We start from the raw sequence: 23,736 nt of genomic DNA, 5'->3' as shown, positions 1-23,736 counted from the left end.
GAATGCTGCTTTGAATGTGCTTTTTATTCTTTTCATCTTTGAATTATGGATACAGTCCTAAAACAAAACAAAACAAGAAAAACGAAAAAACATCTCACACACAGCTAGTTTGAGATTGAGAGTTATAGCTTGGTACCTCACTTAAAAATATTAATATATATTTTAAGAATCTGAGATCCCAGTTTCATGATATTTGAACAATCTATTTTTGTTTGCACTCTTACCTATTTAAACCCACATCAGCAAGTATTTGATTTCCATTTATCATGGGTAATAAAGGAAATTATGCAGTAATAATGAAACATAATAAAACAGGGATGTGGTTCTGGACCTGTCATTAAACAGGCTGAACCTGTCATTAAACCCACTTCTGAAGATTTAAAGGCCAAGTGCTTTGCTTTTCTTCCTAATCTTCTTAAGTGAGTTTGTATTAACATATGCATTGCTTTTAAGGTTAAAAAAAATTACAGGTGATGCTCTACTGAAATAAGAAGAGAACCACAAGTTATGTATCTGTTGCCTGAAAACTTTGGTGAGGATCTACATGAGAATGCTAACATTTAACAGCTCTTATCTATAACATCATTTTTGGTTTAGAGTGCTGAGAAACACAATCTTAAGGGGAGGGCAATTGCTTGCTTACTCACAAATGAGAGACTCCACATGTTTCTGCTAGCATATCTTAGCTTGGATTCCCCTCCTCCCAATCCACTGTAGAATAAAGAAGAGCTCTTCACAGACAGGGTAGGGGGTGGCATGGAAGTGGTGTTTATGGCTAAAGATTTGCTGACTGAGCCTCAACAGAGTTTAAATTAACCTGGATGGGGAAGGGAAGGGGGCAGCATTAATAACAATTTTTCTCTCTATCACCACACCACATTTCTTAGTTTTCAGGTTCTTAATTCCTCTTTCACTCTTTTTTTTTAACATCTTTATTGGAGTATAATTGCTTTACAATGGTGTGTTAGTTTCTGCTTTATAACAAAGTGAATCAGTTATACATATACATATGTCCCCATATCTCTTCCTTCTACCTTTCACTCTTATTTGAACCTCCACTCTTATCTAGGAAAGAACTGTCTTTTTATTTGTTGATGATGGTTCTATTATGATCTGGCCAGAAGAATAGAAGTCTACTGCTGGGTGAAAAGCATGGATGAGCTGTTTTTGTCTAGTCTTAGAGGCCAGTTCCCATGCCCAGTGTATTGGGGATTACAGGTGTGCCAGTTGAACGGGAGAAGGAAGAGAAAAGATGGACGGTAGGAAGCCAGGGTCTTTGAAATGAATGGCATTTCTTCTTTGCCAGTTACCTGGAGGGGCTGAGTCACTAGACTGATATTGGTGGGTGTGGTGGCAAATGGGCTCAATCAAGAATATCTTCATCAGAACAGCCTGATTACTCTGAAATTTAGTGTACAGCCAAATGCAACATGGCAGGTTGCCTTTTTTTTTTTTTTTTTTTTTTTTTTTGCGGTACGCAGGCCTCTCACTGCTGTGGCCCCTCCCGCCGCGGAGCACAGGCTCCGGATGCGCAGGCCCAGCGACCATGGCTCACCGGCCCAGCCGCTCCGCGGCACGCGGGATCCTCCCGGACCGGGGCACGAGCCCGCGTCCCCTGCATCGGCAGGCGGACTCCCAACCACTGCGCCACCAGGGAAGCCCCAACAGGTTGCCTTTTAAAGAAGTATTGTTGGATCTTCCCTCTAATGGATTCAGTAATTAAATTTAGTTCAACAAAACTTAGTTCAGCATATCCTATAACACAGTTCACAGTTGGATAAGATATGGGTCCTAGATTTTAAGAAACTCTCCCTAGTGGCATTTAAACCAACAAGTAGAGTTTCAGAGTTAATGCAATCCCTATCAAAATTCCAATGGCATTTTTCAAAGAAATAGAACAAATAGTACTAAAATTTCTGTGGAACCACAAAAATCCCCAAATAGCCAAAGCAATCTTGAGAAAGAAAAACAAAGCTGGAGGCATCATACTTTCTGATTTCAAACTACATTACAAAACTACAGTTATTAAAACAGTATGGTATTGGCATAAAGACAGATACATAGATCAATGGAACAGAACTGGGAGCCCAGAAATAAACCCACACTATGTGGTCAATTAATTTATGACCAAGGAGCCAAGAATATACAATGGGGAAAGGAGAGCCTCTTCAATAAATGGTATTGGGAAAACTGGACAGCCACATGCATAATAATGAAACTTGACAGCTATCTTACACCATACACAAAAATTAACTCAAAATGAATTAAATACATGAATGTAAGACCTTAAACCATAAAACTCCTAGAAGAAAACATAGGCAGTAAGCTCCTCAACATAGGACTTGGCAATGACTTTTTGACTCTGACAACAAAAGCAAAAACAAGTAAGTGGGACTACATCATAGTAAAAAGCTTCTTCACAGAAAAGGAAACCATCAACAAAATGAAAGGCAACCTAAGAATGGGAGAAAATATTTCCAAACCATATATCTGATAAGGGACTAATATCCAAAACATAGAAAGAACTCATACAACTCAGTAGCAAAAAAAAAACAAGCAATCCTATTAGAAAATGGGCAGAAGGTCTGAATAGACATTTTTACAAAGAACATACAGATGGCCAACAGGTACATGAAAAGATGCTTAACATCACTAATCACCAGGGACATGCAAATCAAAACCACAGTAAGATATCTCACACCTGTTAAAATATCTATTAACAAAAAGACAAGAAATAACAAGTGTTGGTGAGGATGTGGAGAAAAGGCAACCCCTGTGTACTGTTCGTGGGATGTAAATTGATGCAGCCACTGTGGAAAACAGTTGGAGTTTCCTCAAAAAATTAAAAATAGAACTACTGTATGATCCAGTAATTCCACTTCTGTGTATTTATCTGAAGAAAATGAAAATACTAACTCAGAAAGACATATAAATTATTTACAATAGCCAAGATAAGGAAACAACCTGTGTGTCCACTGATGGATAGATGGATAAAGAACTTGATATATATATATATCTGCCGCAAAAGACTGAAAGCTTCCCATTCATGACAATGTGAATGACCTTGAGGGCATTATGCTAAGTGAAATAAGTCAGACAGAGAAAGACAAATACCATATGATCTCTTTTATATGTGGAATCTAAACAAAAACAATCCCTCACCCCCCAAGAAACAAAAGAAAAATAATCAAGCTCATTAATACAGAAAACAGATTGGTGGTACCAGAGGCGGGGGGGGGGTATGTGAAAAATGTTTGAACTTTCTTTTTTTAGTTTAAATAAATGTAAAAAACGTATTTCCCACTTTTATTGTAATAACAGTCTCCTCTTTCTCAGCTCTATAATTTCTCCTTTGGCATATTCTAATTTGAAGTCTAGTTCACCCCTACAGCAAGTCAGAATACTTGTGAAGGTTAGGGAGACAACTACAGCCCATGCTACTGCAGCTGGCTACAAAGCCACTACTAATAATCCTTGTCTCCCTCTTCAACTCCCTTTCTAGATTCCCTCACTCTTAGCACATCTAATTATCTAGGTGGCTAACTTAGTAAGTTAAGTAGACCCCCATTCCTGAGAGTTGTGAGCTAGTAACCATGCCCTTTTCAGACCATGGCTGGTATACTTGTCCATTTACTATCACAATTGGACAGATAAATATCGAGATATTCCAGTGGATTACCTGGATATCAAATGCTTTTTTCCTGAATGCTTCTAGATTCAGAAGCCCTATCTTTTCCTGATAAACATGATCAATTATCCTCTTTAGGAGAGATGACTCCTTTACTTCCTAACTGGTCTCTTCGCACGAAAAGCCTGAAGTGATTGGGCAGCATCTAGAGCTTAAATGGGACTCTTCCAACATCTCATGGTAAAATTGTTCTCTCTATATGAACCAAGACTTCCAGGCCACAGATATTAGAATTGTAAGGATGGAAAATATAAATTCCTCGTGTGGGTTACAAAATATGATAAATAGAGGCACTCCTGGCAATGGTCAGAGAGGTAGCGATGTCTGGCTTCCAGAGGAGGGCCATCCAGGATGAAATAGAATCCTAGTTCATCAACAGAACAACAGAGGAAACCTAGGTAAAGTTTCAGGTTTCCCAACCAAAATGAGTTCAGGATAGAATTTACTCTTATGAGAGTTCTGTCCTATGACAAGACAGCATTAGGATTGAGGAACTGAAGGAAAGGCTACTAGCGATGGATAATCAAGGTACTCAAGAACTCAGATGTAAAACAACAGATTACATGCAGATTTGCTTTTTGAAAAGGTAGACGTAGGGATAGATGAAAATAGTGCTTTAATATACTACTACTACTATGACTATTACTATATAAGTATATAACTCTAAAATGAATACTTGTATAACTGCATAAAAGTATGGCTGCATGAATTACAAATCCAGTTGAACATGAAAGCTAAGATCATAAATTTTCCTTAAACTGAAATGAATTTTCCTGGCCTAGTCTTCTGAAACTGCATGCTTCATCAGCATAGGTAGATATGACATGGTGGAGAAGAGAGGAAGAGTGGAGTGGGTACAAGCTGGCCAGTGCTTAAAAATAAAAAAGACTCCTAGATTTTAAGAAACTCTTTCTAGTGACACTAAAAACTAACAAAACTAACAACAAGAGTTTCAATTTAATGCGTTAACTTTACTGAAAGATACATCTACAGGGTACCTTGGAAGTAAGAAAGAGGGGAACTTAAAAAGTGCAGGGAATTTCCTTAGAGGTGTTGCAGCTGAAGAGAGTCTTTAAAGAATGCATTGAAAATTAACTGTTTCCTATGTTCTTGCTTTGAGCCTTGGATTTCCTTAAAATTTAAGAAAAAGGTTAGTAAAATATAGCCTGAGCCAATATTTGAGCCATCTTCTTAAGTGGTGGGTATGGGCAAAGTGTCTAAGAAATAAAAACTATTTGAAGTTGATAAGATGGAAGAGAATGGTTGTTGTTGTTGAAGGAGACATAGATAAAGAATGTTAAGATAGGAAAAAACCCAAAGAGCAGAAATATTGATAATCTTCCCAGAGGCAGATATGTGAGCTGCACTAGACAAATTGACTGGAAAAGAACTTTGGGCAGGGAAAAACTTTGCCAGGGTATGCGTGGTTACTAGCACCATGGACAGCGCTTCTCTATTAAGCAAAATCTGGGTGGTCCTAACCCACTCCAAACTGAGAATTCCTGAGGAAGCTTCAGACTTGATTTTCCAAGACCTTTTTCTCCCCTGAAATTTAAAGGAAACCACATGGAAGCTCAGTGGACTTCTTTACAAAACCAACCTGCTCAATCTGGTTTCCAAATATTGGATTTTCTAATATTCTCTATGTAAAGAATATTAAATATCCTCTATGCTTAAAAGATGAGAGGAGAAATTACACTTGTTGTCTACTCTGTTCCAAATGTTTTAAAGTATTATGTTATTTAATCCTCATAAAACTCTTATGCAACATGCACTCGTATCTCATTTTTACAGGCAAGACAAAAGAGAAGTTAAGTCACTTGCATACTAGCTAATCATTGCTGGAGGTGTAGTCTAACCTGTGTGGCTTCAGAGCCTCTACCATTTACACTACATAGGGTTTTTAGCAGCTGTCATTGTAGGCTTAACTGGAAAGAAAACACAATAAACTAGTTTATAATTATTTTTCAGTCTACATTGTGTTTTCCAGATGGCTCACCTCACAACATATCCTTAATAGACTTCAAAGGTGACTTTTCACACATAATACAATAGCACATTTGTCTTGGACAATAGAGTGAGATAATGAAACGTTTTACCTCTTCCTGAAACCCAGATGTCTCTAGGGTGAAACACAACCTGTTGTTAATGCTTTAAACACATTTAAGAGATGAAATGGATGGGAACATAGTGGGCAATTGAAATTTGGAATAGTCACAGTTCTGCCTTTTAATAGGGTGGATTATTTACAAGTGAGAAGGGAGAGAAAGTAAACAGTAAGTTGGCATAGAATTTAGGAGGTTAATAGAAAGGATAGAATCAATTTCAACATTATAAATAATTCAGATCCCTAGTGAAAATGTTTATATTCTAGTTGGTGAAACTATATATGAAGTCACTATAAAAGTGTGAATAAAATCAGCTGAGTGACCAAGAGAAGTAGTTCCATAATCATGTCCTCACTTGTGTGTGTGCGTGTGTGTGTGTGTGTGTGTGTGTGTTTTGGTTGGATCTAAGACAGTGATTATAAGTTGGGAGAGAAAGAAATTCAGAATCATTTTCGTGGCTTTTTCAAGCTATGTATGACCCCCATCTCACCAGGAGGCTTGATTCTCTCCATTTCATCAGTTGAGATTTATTGCTCCAGGATCCACAGTATAGCTCCTTCTATATCCCCATAAATGGTTCTAAGTCTAATTGAATCATGGACATACACATCATTTTAGCATCTGTATTAGTCTTCTAGGGCTAACATAACAAAATTCTACAGACTGGGTGGCTTTAACAATAGAATTTTATTTTTTCAGTTTTGGTTTTCTCTCCTTGGCTTGCAGATGGTCTCTCTCCTGCTGCCGCTTTACATAGTTGCCCTGTGAACATGCAAGCTGCTGGTGTCTCTTTTGTTCGTCCAAATTTCCTCTCCTTATAAAGACACTAGTCAGATTGGATTAGCCCCCACCCCAGCCTCATTTTAACGTAATCACCTTAATGCTCTATCTTCAAATACAGTCATTCTGAGGTACTGGGGGTTAGAGATTTAACATATGAATCTTGGGGGACACAATTCAGTCCACATGGAGTCTCTTCCAGTTTTTACACATATCACTTTTCATTGCTTTTTAAAAACTGTTGTTAATAATTTATTTATATGAATAAGGATGAAAATAAAATCAACACATTGAAATTGATTGAAATTTTTACCAGTCTCTTGTGTCTCTTCTAATCTATCAGTTCCCCTCTTTCTTTCTTTCTTTTTCTTTCTTCTTCTTCTTCTCCCTTTCAATTGATTTGTTGCAGGAATTGAGTTGTTAATTCTGTAGTTTTCTGAAGTCTGGACTTTACAGAATGCTTCTTCATGATGACATTTAACATTTTTCTCTGTCACTTGTATTTCTTATCATTTGTTATTTAGATCTAGAGTTTGGATGTGACTCAGGTTTGATATTTTGGCAAAAATACTTCATAAGTAGAATTGTAAACTTCCACCAAGAGGCACATAATCGATTGTCTCTTTTTCTATGACTTCAGCAGCCACCGATAATTATTTCTTAGATCTAATATTTCCTTAGGGGTTTCAAAATGGTGATATTTTAATCCTATCAACACTTCTTCATCCACTAGCTGGAATACTTCTATAAAGAGAAAATTTTCTTTATTATCTACTTGGTTGCCCTCAGGTATATATAAGAGACAGAATGAATACTTTATTTTCAAGTTTTCAAAATGGTGAGTTGAGTCCCTAGCCTCTTCCAAAGGTGATTACTGATTTTTAAATTATTGTAAACATATGCATTTAAACATAATTGGTGTGTTTCAATTTACTATAATTATCATTCCTATTGATGCTCAAGCCCTATCTTTGGCCACTGGGAGCTCCTGCAAGTTGGCTCTTGAGTCTTTTTAACATGACTTCAGTAGTCTTTGACAGAATCCTTGATTTCTGGTATGACAATATATTCCACTCTTATCTGGTACATTTCCTGCACTACGCATGGTATCAACCATTTCTCAATGGAGCACTGATTATTTTTTAGTGGGAAATGGTATTTAAAAAGCACAACCTGAGTGCTGGGGACCTTACTGTTACCCAGTTGGTCATAGTATTTCTAAGCCTTTGTGTTTATAAATAAAACATAATTAGTTTCTTAGGTCAGAATATTTACATACATTTTCACCTACATGAATGTCCAGAGGACTTACTGCTCAACTTAGACATGTTGAATAATACAGCAATATAGGAGTCAGTAACTACTTGTGACATGAAGTTCTCTGTCTTTCTCTTATATTGGATGTCTAGTTTTAATGTTAGGATCTGGTGAATTTCACAACTCTTACTATTGTAGATGGAATATCAGGAGGGGGAAATGAGAGGTTGAGTTACCTGAAAAACATTTTCTCAAAGTAGAGATAGTTACTTAATTTCTTGAAATATGCTAAAAAAAGATCAGTGAATTGAGAATTTTACTTTTAGTTTTCTTTTGAAGATTGTTATTTGGCATAAATTACATATTTAATTTGTGTTTTTTTTCCTCAGAGATATGTTATTTCTGAGCTATGTTTAGTACTAATCTTTCAGTAGGTATAATGCATACATTTCTTTTTCATTTTTATAAATTTATTTATTTATTTTTGGCTGCGTTGGGTCTTCATTGCTGCACACGGGCGAGCAGGGGCTACTCTTCATTGCTGTGTGTGGGCTTCTCATTTCGGTGGCTTCTCTTTTTCTGGAGCACGGGCTCCAGGCAGGCAGGCTTCAGTAGTTGTGGCTCACGGGCTCTAGAGTGCAGGCTCAGTAGTTGTGGCGCACGGGCTTAGCTGCTCCACGGCATGTGGGATCTTCACGGACCAGGGCTCGAACCCGTGTCCCTGCATTGGCAGGCAGATTCTTAACCCCTGCGCCACCAGGGAAATCCATGATTCATACATTTCTGTTAAAGTGTATTTACCCCCCAGGGCTCTTGGCATAAAACCTTCTCTATAAAATGTAGTAATTTTTTAGAAAGTTTTTAAAATTTTTACGAGTCTTCTTTGTTTTAAAAAATGCATGTGCCTGTACAAGCACATATACAAATATCTCAGCAGGATGAATTGGCTTGAATATTTGATTTATATGATATGCTGTGGAGCCAGCCCTACATTCAAGCCTCCATCTTCATGAGTTACTGTGAAATGAAAAGTGGATGTTTTTTCTCATCTGAAATTGTTGCTCTTGTAGATCTAATCACACAGCACAGACACAATTAAATAATTACCTTATGAATTGCTAGAGAAGCTACATATTCAGAATTTAAGCTCCTTGGAAGAGGAATGTTATCTCTATTTCCATTCACTCCTCCATCTTTTGTAATCTGGCTTTCATTCAGAATCTGGGTAACCACTTGGCAAGTGGTTACCAATGATTTTCTTGTTGCTAGATACAATAATCTCAGTCTTCATCTGACTGTAGTTTCTTTCTACAGCTTTGTATCCCGATGGACTCTTTTTTTTATTGCTGCTTTTAACTTTCTTGCCTCTCATGAAGCCGTCCTCTCATATATTACCAATATGTCATGTGTGTGATGTAAATAATACCAACATGTTCATATCTTCCTAAAAATACATTCTTAATCCACATTTAATTCAACCATATTTTCAGTAACAATGCTAAAATAAAATCTTGAACTATTAGCTATCTGTAAAATATTTTACTTATCCATTAAGAAATTTGATATTGAGTCCATACAAAATATCAGATACTATGTGCTAGGTGTAAGTGATGAGCAAATCAGAGAGTATTAACTACAAAACATGGTAACTGCCATTAGGTAAATGTCCTGGATGCTCTGTGAATGCATAATGAGGGAACTGAGTTAGTCTGGTGGTCAAGGAAATTAAGGGATATTTGAGGTGAGATCTACAAAATTATGTTGGTATTAACTAATCAAAGGAATGGGGCAGTAGTTGCATTCCAGGCTGAAAGAACTGCATCTGGCAAGCTGTGAGGTGGGAGAAAGCATGGACATATTGAAGGAGTTATGGTTAAGCATGGGGATGGAGGAGGAGAGTATGGCTACTGTGGTTGGAAAAAGAAGCACAGCAAGATCTTGTAGGGCAGTATAGGCCATGGTAAGAATTTTTATCTTTATCTTAAGAAAAGGAGAAGCCATTGAAGTGATGTGACCAGATTTTCAGTTACATAAAAAAAGAAAAAAATCACTTTACATGCACATTGGAGAATGGTTTGGAGAAGAAGCGAGAGCAGATACTAGCAGGCTGGGAGTTCAGAGGAGAGATTTTGGTAGTTTGAACTAAAGTGTCTGTATGCAAGATGGAGAGAAGTAGAATGCTTTAAGATATATTTAATAATGAAGGAATAACTTCAACAGTGTTTAGCAATAAACTTGAGATAGAAGATAAAGGAGAGGAAGATGTTATGCAGGTTTGTACAGCTGAAGAGCTGTACTGCTGATCATGGTTACCAAAACAGGGAACACTGGATGAGGATGCAGTTTGAGGTAAAGATCACAAGTTTGAGTTCAGAGAGTTTGAACTTGAGACATGGTGATATATCCAGGGTGGAGATGCTCAATATTAGTCTAGAGCTCAGAGAAGAGTGCAAATTTTAAACGTAGACTAATTTATACTGACAAATGTAGAAATGAAATTTTATGTCACAATTTTAGCATGGAAGATTCATTTATTTTTCAGAAAAAAATAGTAGATGTTATAGTAATTCTGAAACTTGTCCAGCAAAATAATTTGATAAAATATGTTGATACCACCTCTTCCATCCCTAAATTTGCTTAATCACTCTGAAGATTTTTTACACTTCTTTACACTGTTAATTCTTTTTTATTTAAAAAATTGTAGTCTTAACATTTTCTTTGATTATTTGTATATAAGGACATGTTCCCAAGATATAAATATACAGGCAGACTTTGGAGATATTGTAGGTTCAGTTCCAGACCACTGCAATAAAGCAAATATCGCAATAAAGCAAGTTGAACAAATTTTTTGGTTTCCTAGTGCATATAAAAATTATGTTTACACTACACTGCAGTCTATTAAGTGCTAAATTGCATTATGTCTAAAAAACCAAAGTGCATACCTTAATTAAAAATACTTTATTACTGAAGGGACTTCCCTGGTGGCACAGTGGTTAAGAATCTGCCTGCCAATGCAGGGGACACGGGTTCGAGCCCTGGTCCGGGAAAATCCCACATGCCATGGAGCAGCTAAGCCCATGCGCCACAACTACTGAGCCTGCACTCTAGAGCCCGCAAGCCACAAATGCTGAGCCCGTGAGCCACAACTACTGAAGCCCACGCGCCTAGAGCCCATGCTCTGCAACAAGAGAAACCACCGTAATGAGAAGCCCGTGCACCACAACGAAGAGTAGCTTACGCTCACCACAACTGGAGAAAGCCCATGTGCAGGAACAAAGACCCAATGCAGCCAAAAATAAATAAATAAGTTTATTTAAAAAATACTTCATTACTAAAAAATGCTAACCATCATCTGAGTCTTCAGCAAGTCATGATCTTTTTGCTGGTGGAGGGTCTTACCTCCATGTTGATAGCTGCTCACTGATCAGGGTGGTGGTTCCTGAAGATTGGAGTGGATATCACAATTCCTTAAAATAAGACGACAATGAAGTTTGCTGTGTCCATTGACTCTTCCTTTCATGAAAGATTTCTCTGTAGATGCAATGGAGTTTGCTAGCATTTTACCCACAGTGGAATTCCTTTCAAGACTGGAGTCAGTCTTCTCAAACCCTGATGCTGCTTTATCAACTAAGTTTATGTAATATTCTAAATTCTTTGCTGTCACTTAAACACTCTTCACAGCATCTTCACCAGGAATAGATTCCACCTCAAGAAACCACTTTTGGCTTCCCTGGTGGTGCAGTGGTTGGGAGTCCGCCTGCCAGTGCAGGGGACATGGGTTCGAGCCCTGGGCCGGGAAGATCCCACATGCCGCGGAGCTGCTAAGCCCGTGCGCCAGAACTGCTGAGCCTGCACTCTAGAGCCCGCTAACCACAACGGCTGAAGCCTGTGTGCCTGGAGCCTGTGCTCCACAAGAGGAGAAGCCCCCGCTCACCACAGGTAGAGGAGTCCCACGCGCAGCAACAAAGACCCAACGCAGCCAAAAATGAATAAATAAATTTTTAAAAACCCTTTCTTTGCTCATCCATAAAAAGCAACTCCTCATCTGTTAAAGTTATATCATGAGATTGCTGCAATTCAGTTACATCTTCAGGCTCCACTTCTAATTCTAGTTCTCTTGCTATTTCCCCCAAATCTGCAGTTACTTCCTCCACTGAAGTCTTGAACCCCTCAAAGTCATCTATGAAGGTTGGAATCAATTTCTTCCAAACTCTTGTTAATGTTGATATTTGGACCTCTTCTCATAAACCATGAATGTTCTTAATGGCGTCTAGAATGGTGAATCCTTTCCAGAAGGTTTTCAATTTACTTTACCCAGATCCATCAGAAGAATGACTGTCTATGGTAGCTGTAGCCTCATGAAATGTATTTCTTAAGTAATAAGACTTTAAAGTCAAAATTACTCCTTGATGCATGGGCTACAGAATAAATGCTGTGTTAGAAGGCATGAAAACAAACTTAATCTCATTGTATGTCTCTATCAGAGCTCTTGGGTGACCAGGTGCATTGTCAATGAGCAGTAATATTTTGAAAAGAATCTTCTGAGCAGTAGGTCTCGGTAGCAGGCTTAAAATATTTATTTAGTAAACCACGTGTAAACAGATGTGCTGTCATACAGATTTTGTTGTTCCATTTATAGAGCATAGGCAGAGTAGACTTAGCATAGTTCTTAATGGTCTTAGGATTTTTAGAATGGTAGATGAGCACTGGCTTCAACTTCAAGTCATCAGCTGAATTAGCCCCTAACAAGAGAGTCAGCCCATCCTTTGAATGTTTGAAGCCAGCCATTGACTTCTCTTCTCTAGCTATGAAAGTCCAAGATGGAATCTTCTTCTAATACAAGTTTGTTTTGTCTAAATTGCAAATCTGTTGTTTAATACAGCCACCTTTGTTAACTATCTTAGCTAGATCTCTGGGTATTTTGCTGCCGCTTCCACATCAGTACTTGATGCTTCACCTTGCACATTTATGTTATGGAGACATAAACCTCATGAACCAACCTCTGCTAGCTTCAAACTTTTCTTCTGCAGCTTCCTCACCTCTCTCAGCCTTCATAGAATTGAAGAGAGTTAGGGCTTTGCTCTAGGTTAGGCTTCTTAAGGGAATGTTGTGGCTAGTTTGATCTTACGTTCAGACCACTAAAATTTTCTCCATATCAGCAATAAGGCTCTTTTACATCACTCATGTGTTCAATGGAGTAGCACTTTTAATTTCCTTCAAGAACTTTTCCTTTTCATTCACAAATTGATTAACTGTTTGGTGCAGAGGCCTAGCTTTTGGCCTGTCTTGGCTTTTGACCTGCCTTCCTCACTAAGCTTAATCATTTCTAGCTTTTGATTTAAAGTGAGAGAACTGCAACTCTTCCTTCCACTTGAATACTATTGTAGGGTGATTGATTGGCCTAATTTTAATATTGTCATGTCTCAGTGAATAGGGAGGCCTGAAGAGAGGGAGAGAGACAGGGAAGTGCAGGTTAGTGGAACAGTCAGAACACACACATTTATCCATTAAGTTTGCCTTCTTTCTGTGGGTATAGTTCATGGTGGCCTCAAACAATTACAACAATAATATCAGAGAAACTGATCACAGATCACCATAACAAATATAATAATAATAAAAAGCTTGAAATATTGTGAGAATTACCACAATATGACAAACAGACACAAAGTGAACATATGCTGTTGGAAAACTGGTGCCAATAGATTTGCTTGATGCAGGGTTGCCAAAAATCTTCAATCTATAAAAAACACAATATCTGTGAAGCACAATAAAGTGAAGTGCAATAAAATGAGGTATGCCTGTAATTCATATTAGAATAATCTATTGAATTCAAACTTGGAATAATCTATTGAGAAAATTCAGAGAACTACATAAAAAACACTCAGAAACAATGTCAGGAGAAGACATTTACCACATAATATCCCTGATAAGAGTTTCTTCTAAAGTTTCTCTTCATATATGTACTCTTACTAAGTGAAAAAAATAGCGAGCAAGGCAATATTATTAGAAAATTATCTAAAAATAATGCCCTTTCTGAATGAGGAATGCTTTTCTTCATGGTTGCTCATTTCTGTGTGCAAGTCTGTTTTGATTGTTCAATTCATCTAATACTCACTCAACAAATATTTATTGAGTGTTATGTGCCAGGCACTCTTCTAGGCTCTTAAGATACATCACTGACAAAATAGTAAAAGATCCCCATCTTCATGGCTCTTATATTCTAGCAGGAGTAGCAATTTTTGTTGTAAAGTTAATCAAATTATAGAAATAACACTTAAAAGAGGTTATTTTAAAATTGAATATACTTCATATTTTATACTCCACCCTCAAACATACAAGGTCTGGCTTATGAGAAATCAATACCCACATCATATAAAGACTTTAAAAAGAATTTTTGTTATATGAGTGAATCAATAATAAAACCATTTCCACAAAAATCATAAACTGAAGGAAAAATTATTATTCATCTTAGAGAAACCTTGGTAGAGTTAAAATAAAATCTTCAAGAAACAGACCTACGTACCAGAATAAGGCATGTTGTGTTTGGGTTTCTAATTTTGCTATTCCCATATTAAATGAGTACTCATAATTCAGTGTTGAAGAACTAGATACAGTTGTAAACCAAGGCATAGTTGAAATGAAAGTTTTTAAAAAATTCTCATAAGCCAAAATTCAGTATCATTATGATGGCAGTTTTTGGATTTTAATTTTGACACTCTAGTCTCAAATTTTGTTTGATGTGGTTATAATCAAGGCAGTGTTGAAATGAAAGTTTCAAAACAAATTCAAGTAAAGAGATAACAGAAACATAAGCAATATAAAGGCAATTTTAGGATTTTAAATTTGGCACCCTAATCTCAAATTAGCACTTGAAATTTAACAGTGAAGTATTAGATAATGTTTATAAAACAATGTTACTGATTTTGATGTATACTTTGTTAGTACAGTTTGAGGTTCATCTACGTGTTTTTTTTTGTTTTTTTTTTTTTCCGGTACGCAGGCCTCTCACTGTTGTGGCCTCTCCCGTTGCGGAGCACAGGCTCCGGACGCGCAGGCTCAGCGGCCATGGCTCACGGGACCAGCCGCTCTGCGGCATGTGGGATCTTCCCAGACCGGGGCACGAACCCGTGTCCCCTGCATCGGCAGGTGGACTCCCAACCACTGCACCACCAGGGAAGCCCTACGTGGTGTTTTTGATGGAACGTTTGATGTGAATCTAATCACAGAGGAGACAGTCTAACCAATCCAGATTGTTGGATGTTCTGCAGGAATACTGGCCAGGACTCTTTAAAGGATTCAGAGAAGAGAGAATGTTGGTGGCCATGCTATGATGGTAGCTCCCATCTGGTGTATACCCCAACCTACAAGACTGTGGTAGTCAGTATGGTATGTGCCACTGAGGCATACACGTACTGCTAGTGGTGGTCATCTTCCAGGGCTATGAGGGCAGAGAAGAGCAATGGGAAGACATCTCTTCTAAATTTAATCTGTATATTATTAGAGAATATTTCAATGGCATGTTTTCAAATATTTACTTATAATTTTCCATTTTCATGTATTTACTTCTGACTTTGTCTTTTTACAAGTACATTTTACCTTGTATGTGATCACTAAGGTCTGAATATTGTGGTATTAATACCCCATGACTCAAATAAGCAAAAACTTGCTTCCTATTACAAAATGGATAGTGGATAATCTAAGTATAGAAAGTAATATTTCCCATCTAGGACCTTCCACTCTATGCTATCTCCTGAATTCTAATTCCCACTGGTTCATGAGCTGTAACTTTAGTAATCAGTTTTCTCAAAGTAGATTTTCAAGTCTATTTTTCTTGATCTAAAGACATAAAGCTCAAAGCTCTTCTTGAAAAGAGAATTAAACACATTTTAATTACCCTTATCACTTGGAAAATCTGGTTTTAGTCAGAACTTACAAGTCATACTGAAAAAGCAAAAGGCAGATGCTGTCTTTTCTTGAGGAAAGACTTCTTTGCAGTTAAATAGCTCACTAGGTGTTTGGAGCCCATGGGTAATGTGCTTCTTCTTTGCTTGTAGACTTGTCCTTGGTTGAAAGGACATACAGAGTAAGTGGTGAGTACCAACATCCCTGCCTGGAAGGAGCCCTAGGAAGTGCCTGAACTTTATCTTTCTGTTTGCTCCTCTACCCTTTGGAGTGAGTTGGGTGAAAGAGTTTGGGCCAGGAAGCAACTGCTTCTTTTATTCTGTTTAATGTGTATGTACTGTCTGGGTATTTGGCAAAAAACAAACAAACAAAAAAACCCACAAACCCCCCCCCCAAAAAAAAACTCGTTCTCTGACCTTGTTTTGAATGCCCTGGTGTTGATATATTTTCCCACATTCCAGAGGAAAAAAAATTGGAATGCTGAAATGTAAAAGTGTAAGAAGTCAAAAAAAGATGAGGTGTGGGCATAGTGAGTAGAAGTTCAGTCCTTTAAGACATTACTGGCAGAGTAGAATTAAAACAGGCTTTGGAGCTAGGTAGACCTAAGTTTAAATTCTAGCTTTGCTATTTTCTTCCTGAGTTATTTTGGCCAAGTTGTTTAATCTCTTTAAGCTTCAGTTTCCTCATTCAAAAGACATGATAATACAATCTTCCTCATAGGATACGTATTAATTGAAATTTTATACACACGTTTTAGCATACAGTAAGCTCCTAATAAATGGAAGTTATTATTAATACATTGCTAGGAAAAGAAAATGCACAGGGAACAAATGTTTTGTTAATAAAAAAGGTGATGGGTTATTTGTATTCAAAAAATTTAGAATTGGATTTTCAAGCAGTCGTCTCTTTTACCAGGTGTAGTTAGGTTTGCTCCATTAGTAACAAAGAATATATCTAGTTACCTTCTTAAACCAGAATCATGGGGCATAAGTTAATGAATAAGATTTGATGCATTTATTGAGCATGTTCAAATTTATGCAATCATTTGTATACCACTTTCACAATGTTTGCCCTATTCTTAGACTATTACATTATTTTCTTAATATTTTTCTTCAAGTTGACTCGCCTTTTCCCCAACTTCATTTAAGTCTTATTTAAGCAACATGAGCTGTAAAATCATGGGTTTGCTGTGCAAGTTATGTTTTTTCTAATGTACTCTAAAAACAAATACTTGAAAAAATTTCCTCCTATAGTCCAGGTACCACCTATAATCATCTCAAGCACCTCCAGTGCTATGTTACTGTACTGTGGAAAACATTGACACATGTGATCTTCCTTGGTCCTCATAACAGTTATATGAGGCAAACAGAGAAGGTATAATTATTCCCATTTCAAAGATGAGAAAATCAGGTTCATGGACAAAAGTTTATAGCCAGAACTGGGCCTGGGCCTGTTCTCATGCTTTCTCTATTTCAACCCAATGCTTCTAATGTACTACTACCTTTTCTAAGGAACATAAACTTAGAACCAAAGGTAAAGTTTTGTTTATTTAGCCATGACTATTTTGGAATTTTTGTGGTAATTTGAATAGCAATCAGACAGAAAAAAAACTTAGCAAACAAAAATACTGAGAGTAGATTGCCAAGTTGTGGTCGGCATTTTCTCAGATAGCTCTCGATTAGCTCAACCTCCTAGGATTCATGCCTGTGTAATCCCCTCCACTTGAGTAACTTAGTACTTCTAGCCAATAGAATATGGCAATTTAGAGGAGGTATCACTTCCCTGATTAGTTTACAAAAGATTATCACTTCTATCTTGCTAGAAGACTCTCTCTCTTGCTGATTCTGATGAAGCAAAGCTGCCATAGGAGAGAGGAGCTGGGGGCAGTCTCCAGCCAAAGCTGGCAGGGAACTGAAGCCCTTAGTTCAACATCCCTCAAGGAAATGAATCCTGCCAAAATCATGTGTGTTAACTTGGAAGCAGCTCCTTCCCTAGGTGAGCCTTCAGATGAGACCCCAACCCTGATGGACGCTTTCACTGCAGCCTGGTGAGAAACTGTGAAGCAGAGGACCCGGTTACACCATCCTCAGAATCCTGACCCACAGGCATTGTAAGCCATTCATTTTTAGGAGGTGATTTAATTTGTTATTCAGCAACATATAACATAAGTCCACAGTGGTCATTTTAAGAAGTGATTCAGTGAGGTGGGATCAAGTGAACATGGCTGTGCATGGGCCCCAAGTGCTTGCAGTTCTAATGGACTGTGATATCTAACACTGGACACTTTTTCTTTCTCATTCTCCTATTCTTTCCTCTTTCCCTCTCTCTTTCCCTCTTTCTCTTCATTTCTTCTACTCTTTCCTATGCTTTTAGTTAATAGAACAGTTAGAAATTTAAAGACAATAGCAACACAAAAGAGAACTCCTCCATCTGCAAAACATTATCATGTATACTTTTCCACAATGTCCTGCCCTGGGCTTCATATATAAGCTTCATGTACATATGTAGGAGGTACTTAACAAAGGTTTGGCTTTTGGTATTATTTAGTCATCATGGAGTTGCTTCATTGCTGTCCATTCCATTTTGTTTTCATTTTTCTATTTGTGAGGGTATCTTTATTCCTTGTGGGCTTTGTATAATCATGTTTTCTCTTTTCCTCTGTAGGCAGTTTATAGCACTGATCTATCAGTACCACTTGCTGACTTCGATGGGAAGATGGTTTTTTCTGCAGGTACTCTTTCTACAAAATTCACAACACTAAGCATGAAGAAATAACATGCATGCTTTACATCATCTTACTGAAAAGATTTTCAATTTTAAGCAGTGTTTGCTACTATCTCTCATGTACAAGTAGCTAAAGAGAATTAGGCAAGGACCATTCCAAGTGAGCCTATCTGTATACGACCTTGAAAATAATCTGAAACTAGCCCTTGATAAATGGGGGATGGGTGCAGTATGTGAAGGGATAGAGTGGGTTGTAGGGGAGGTGTATATATGGATGAATTTGAATCACAGATTCCTCACTATATGTCAGCAAAATTTAATAATAGCACTCCTAAACACACACACATACACACACGTAAATGAATAATGTAAAAACTTCCAACAAGTGCTGGCAAGTCAGATGGCAGACTCACCCCAAAACCTGTCTCTCCAATAAAAACCTTGTAATTAAAAACAAGGTTGTCTATAAATTATACATACAATAACAATTATATGCAACTGGTACAAGTCTTGATTAGAAATGTAAAAGTTAGCTTTCTCAGGTGAATTCTTTACCTCTACCAGCTAGCAGGTTATCATCTATACTTGAACAGTGAGATGCTACCTGGTCCAAATGCTAATACCTACTGACCTTGGTCCAAAAGGAGACTGAGGTGATGCAGTTTTACTCATCTTGTAAGAACGATACTAGTGTTTTCCATATATTGAGAAAGTTCCTACTATGTGCCAGATACATTGTTAGGCATTGAATGTGCTATCTCAGTTTATCTTCTCTAAAGTTAGGGAACAATAAACTATGTTTTACTTATATAAAACTAAGGCTTAAAGTGGTTTACTGATTTTCCTAAATTTACACAAGTAGTAAGGGACCAAGTCAGGGCTTGGACCCAAGTCTGCCTGATTCCCCAAAGGTGCTCTTTCCATCGAAGTTGTGGCCTTGATAAAGGACATGAAATTAGTGAATATATGGACACTAGTGAATAGGATTCGATAGATCCTATCGAATGTTTGGCAGAATGGATAAGAGAGGCCTTTTCTCTGTTGATATGTTTTTAATCTTGGACAAGTTACCCAGCTTTGCTGGGTTTTTGTTTTTCAAGTTGATAAACTCTATCATCTCAGTTGGTTATTAGCTAATGTGCCTTCCATATTAAAATTCTATTATCCTAGTCTATAAATTAATCCACCCAGGTGCACCAATCTGACAAGCCTAAGCTAAGTGAACCCTGCAATTTGGCATGCTGTTCCTTTGGAGTCCCCCTGTGGCAGGCAGTCAGGGTCTGAGAATGGAATAGAAGTTCCCTGAAACTATAGCACTATTTTTTCATTGTGTTACTTCCTCTCTTTCTCTCTTAGGTGCCTAGTTTGATGAGATGTCCTGTGAGAACTTAAAGTGAGAAGGAGCTGGAAGCAGGACTGGGATTACCTGAAAAAATTCAGATTCTAACTTTTGAAATAAATATTCTTTCCCCAGCAGAGTTTTTAAGGAGTGGAAGAAAGATCTATGCACAGGCAGAATGCCCTAACAACGAAATTGATTGCAGTGTACTCCCCTTTCTTAGAATTTCATAATTCTCTGAAAGTATTTATTGTACTCAACCTTTTAAAAAATCTTAATGGCATACTGCATTGCAGAAGGTGGCAAACTTTTTCTCTAAAGGGCCAGATAGTAAACTCTTTACCCTTTGTGGGCCATATGGTTTGTATCACTTAATTCTGCTGTTATAGCACCAAAGCAACCATAGATAATACATAAATGAATGAGAATGTCTGCATTCCAGTACAACTTTATTTACAAAAACAGGCAGCAGGACAGATTGGACACAAGGGTCATAGTTTGCTGACCCCTGGTATAAGTGGAAACAGTTCAGGTGGAGTTTGAGTATGGCTCTTTAACTCTAGCTAGTATTCTTGGGAAAGATATTTAATTTACATTTGATGTAGCTTCCTTATCTGTAAAATGGGAACAATAAAACCTACTTCACAGACTGTTATGAAGATTAAGCTATGTAGCTAAATATAGCAAACTGGTGCCTAATAAGTGCTTAATAAATAGTAACTACAATTATTATTATCATCATCACAGTATTATTATTTTAATTTCTTTTAGTTTTTTTCAGTTGTTTCAGCAGTCTAACTAATGTATTTACAGCAAACCAATAAGTGCTACTGAGGGCAGCTGGAACTGTGTTTTGCTGGCTCATCATTGAAAATTCTTCTACTGGAATTGGAAAGTTGCTTTAGAGAGGGTTGGTGCTTATTTCATACTTACTGAACTAATACCATTCTCTCTTAGTTCTAATTTCTCTACCTCAAGTCCTTTGAAAGGAATTTAATAGAAACAGGTACAGGTGTTGCTTTTCTTCATTTTCCTTGTTGGGTAATCATGCATATGTTGATTGGCATCAAACACAGCTCTCACCTCTCCCCATGCTATAAGCTTCTATTTACTGAATTCAGACCAGCCCTGGTGGCCCTGTGAGTGGGAGAGTCTGGGTGTGTCTGGCTTGGGCTCTGGCACCAGGAGAGGGTGGATGTACCTGTTCCACTTGTGTAACATGGGCATCAATGTAGTGGCTGCTTCTCTGTGTATTTGCCTTTTTCTTTTTTGTGAAACCTCACTGGCTGATTTGAGCTGCTGGGCTGAGTCCCACATACTGTGCATGCCGTACTGGCTTTCTCTCTGTGGCATGTAGCCTCATTTCTAGAGGTGAATTTGGTTCATGAAAGTGAGACTCTAGTTCTATATCTTTATGAATTTCCCTAGAAGGAAAGAAGGCTATGATCACATCTGAAGGTGTTGAGTCATTGTAGACATGAACTTACTCAAAGAGAATGTTTTGTTAGAGGAGAGAATTGTACAGTAAGGCAGAAGCCACAGAATGGGGCCTGGGATGTTGACTTATAAATGTAGGGGCTACATTTAACAGATGACTTTCAATTCCCACTATCGAAAAGATGGTCAGTTCCTTTCTCTTTTTTCTTGAGCTTTTTTCCCTCCTCTCCTTTTCTTTTGCCTTTCTTATAATGAAGACTAAAGACAAATGATAACAAATGTGCTTTGGGCTGGTATGAAGGCAAGATATCCATTTAATAACAGAAATTGGGTCAAAGTTCACTTTTATCTTTTTGACTTGAAATTATAGTGTGCACTGGCTAATTAGATTGAAGGCTTTAAACATTAATGAAGATAAAGCTTGCAAAAGTGGCTCCAGAGAAAGGGTCTAAAACAACCTAGTAATATTTAAGGATAATATTAAAAAGTCTTTACATATTGCACTTTAAGACAATACTTTAAGACAAAATTTTTTTTTGGTGGGTAAAATAACTAATCCAAACATTCAAAAGAACTTTTTATTAAAAATTCACTGTAAATCATTATAATTCTGGAGATAAAACATGATAGTGACAAGTAAAGAATGCATAATATTTCATACTTTATTTACATATTCGTGCCATTTTCTGCTTTTGTTTAACCTTTTGAAAAAGTGTTTAAGTTGCATCAAAAAACAAAGCAAGTTTTAGACTAGATTGTTTCCTCCTGATTGTTTTCTTTCAATTCTATACATATGGACATGTCTCTATGCTAAGCTACCTCATTCTTTTAAAATCACTGTATGGGATATTCTATAATTTATTTATACTCCCCTATTAATGAATATTTAGCTTGTTTCTTATTTTACTTAGAAAGGTTTTACACTTGTGTGCTCATGACAAAGTTAGGAATTGTACGTTAATTTAATGGGTGGTGTTTTCTTCCATAACTCCTGGCTTCTTCTCTTTTTTTTTTTTTGTGGCACGCGGGCCTCTCACTGTTGTGGCCTCTCCCGTTGCTGCGGAGCACAGGCTCCGGACGCCCAGGCTCAGTGGCCATGGCTCACGGGCCCAGCCGCTCCGCGGCATGTGGGATCTTCCCGGACTGGGGCACGAACCCGTGTCCCCTGCATCGGCAGGCGGACTCTCAACCACTGCGCCACCAGGGAAGCCCACTCCTGGCTTCTTGTATGCCTTTGAGAATGATCTCATGAAACAAGCCCAAAGTGCTTTTGGAAAGGTGTTTTATATGTATTTATATCTACTTCAGGTCTATTTCCATGACTTAGCTGCATCAGAGACCCAGCGGTATAGGTGTAATTGGAAATCTAGCAAAAATTAATACTATGGTTGGATTCTGGTCAGACCAGTTGCTGCTAACACACCTGTGGAATGGGATTCAAACGTGACTTTTCCACATTCTCATATCAACATACCAATTTGGCCTTAGCTCCTTCCTTTCTCTTTGATTGCTCTCATATAATTATTTGTGTACATGTCTGGCTTCTTCACTCCTCTAAGTGTAGGGACCATACCTTATTCATCTTTGTATTTTTGAAAGTTTTCAACCACCGCTAGAAATTCTCATTCATATTTCTGTATCTGAACAACTGGCTTTCAACTTTTTGGGTGGGATAAAGAAGAAACATGGGTTTTAGCTACCTACTTTACTATGTAGAATTTAAGAGCTGCCACACAAGTTCAGAGTCCTCTGTGGTTTTCCAATGTTAACCTCACTTCTATCACTAGCTGTGTCTCAGTGCTAGGTGATTCTTATGCTGGCATGTTTTAGCAGGAAAGAACTCTTTGCCTGGTTTGCCTAATCTACATTGGCTTCTAGTTTCAACAAGAACTGTTTACATGCATTTAATTTTAGCTTTTGGGCTATAACATGTCATTGTTCTTTTTACTCAACCCCTCCCCTCTTCAGTTCCTGCTGTTCCTGTTTGGTGTGCTCTCAGGTGGCTTTTAGCTTTGCCTTTTAGCTTTCATGGCACTCCAAGGTATCTTCCAGTTGTATTTTTTTTTTTTTTTTTCTTTTTTTGCGGTATGCGGGCCTCTCACTGTTGTGGCCTCCCCCGTTGCGGAGCACAGGCTCCGGATGCGCAGGCCCAGCGGCCATGGCTCACGGGCCCAGCTGCTCCGCGGCATATGGGATCCTCCCAGACCGGGGCACGAACCCGTATCCCCTGCATCGGCAGGCGGACTCTCAACCACTGCGCCACCAGGGAGGCCCCAGTTGTATTTTTTGTGTAAGAAAATATAGGGCTTCCCTGGTGGCGCAGTGGTTGAGAGTCCGCCTGCTGATGCAGGGGACACAGGTTCGTGCCCCGGTCCGGGAAGATCCCACATGCCGTGGAGCGGCTGGGCCTGTGAGCCATGGCCGCTGAGCCTGCGCATCCGGAGCCTGTGCTCCGCAGCGGGAGAGGCCACAACAGTGAGAGGCCCGCGTACCGCAAAAAA

The 23,736-nt window shown here is 38.1% G+C and overlaps 1 long non-coding RNA gene across 2 annotated transcripts in view; it reads left to right on the top strand.

The window, feature by feature from the left end:
• The window catches only part of LOC309810150, a 35,148-nt gene extending 14,534 nt beyond the window's left edge, over positions 1–20,614 (top strand). Inside the window, exons 3-5 of one of the 2 annotated variants that reach the window (XR_014294950.1) lie at positions 17,731–17,845; positions 18,400–18,466; positions 19,816–20,614. This is a non-coding gene — a long non-coding RNA (uncharacterized lncRNA). The remainder of the gene's footprint in view (positions 1–17,730; positions 17,846–18,399; positions 18,467–19,815) is intronic. The other variant, XR_014294949.1, reaches the window with a different exon arrangement.
• Positions 20,615–23,736: the final 3,122 nt, after the last annotated feature.

Source organism: Mesoplodon mirus (genome assembly GCF_964341445.2).
Source record: "Mesoplodon mirus genome assembly, chromosome: 1".
Lineage (NCBI taxonomy): Eukaryota > Metazoa > Chordata > Mammalia > Artiodactyla > Ziphiidae > Mesoplodon > Mesoplodon mirus.
The sequence above is the reverse complement of the archived record's forward strand: the minus strand, read 5'-3'. Positions and strand labels throughout refer to the sequence as shown.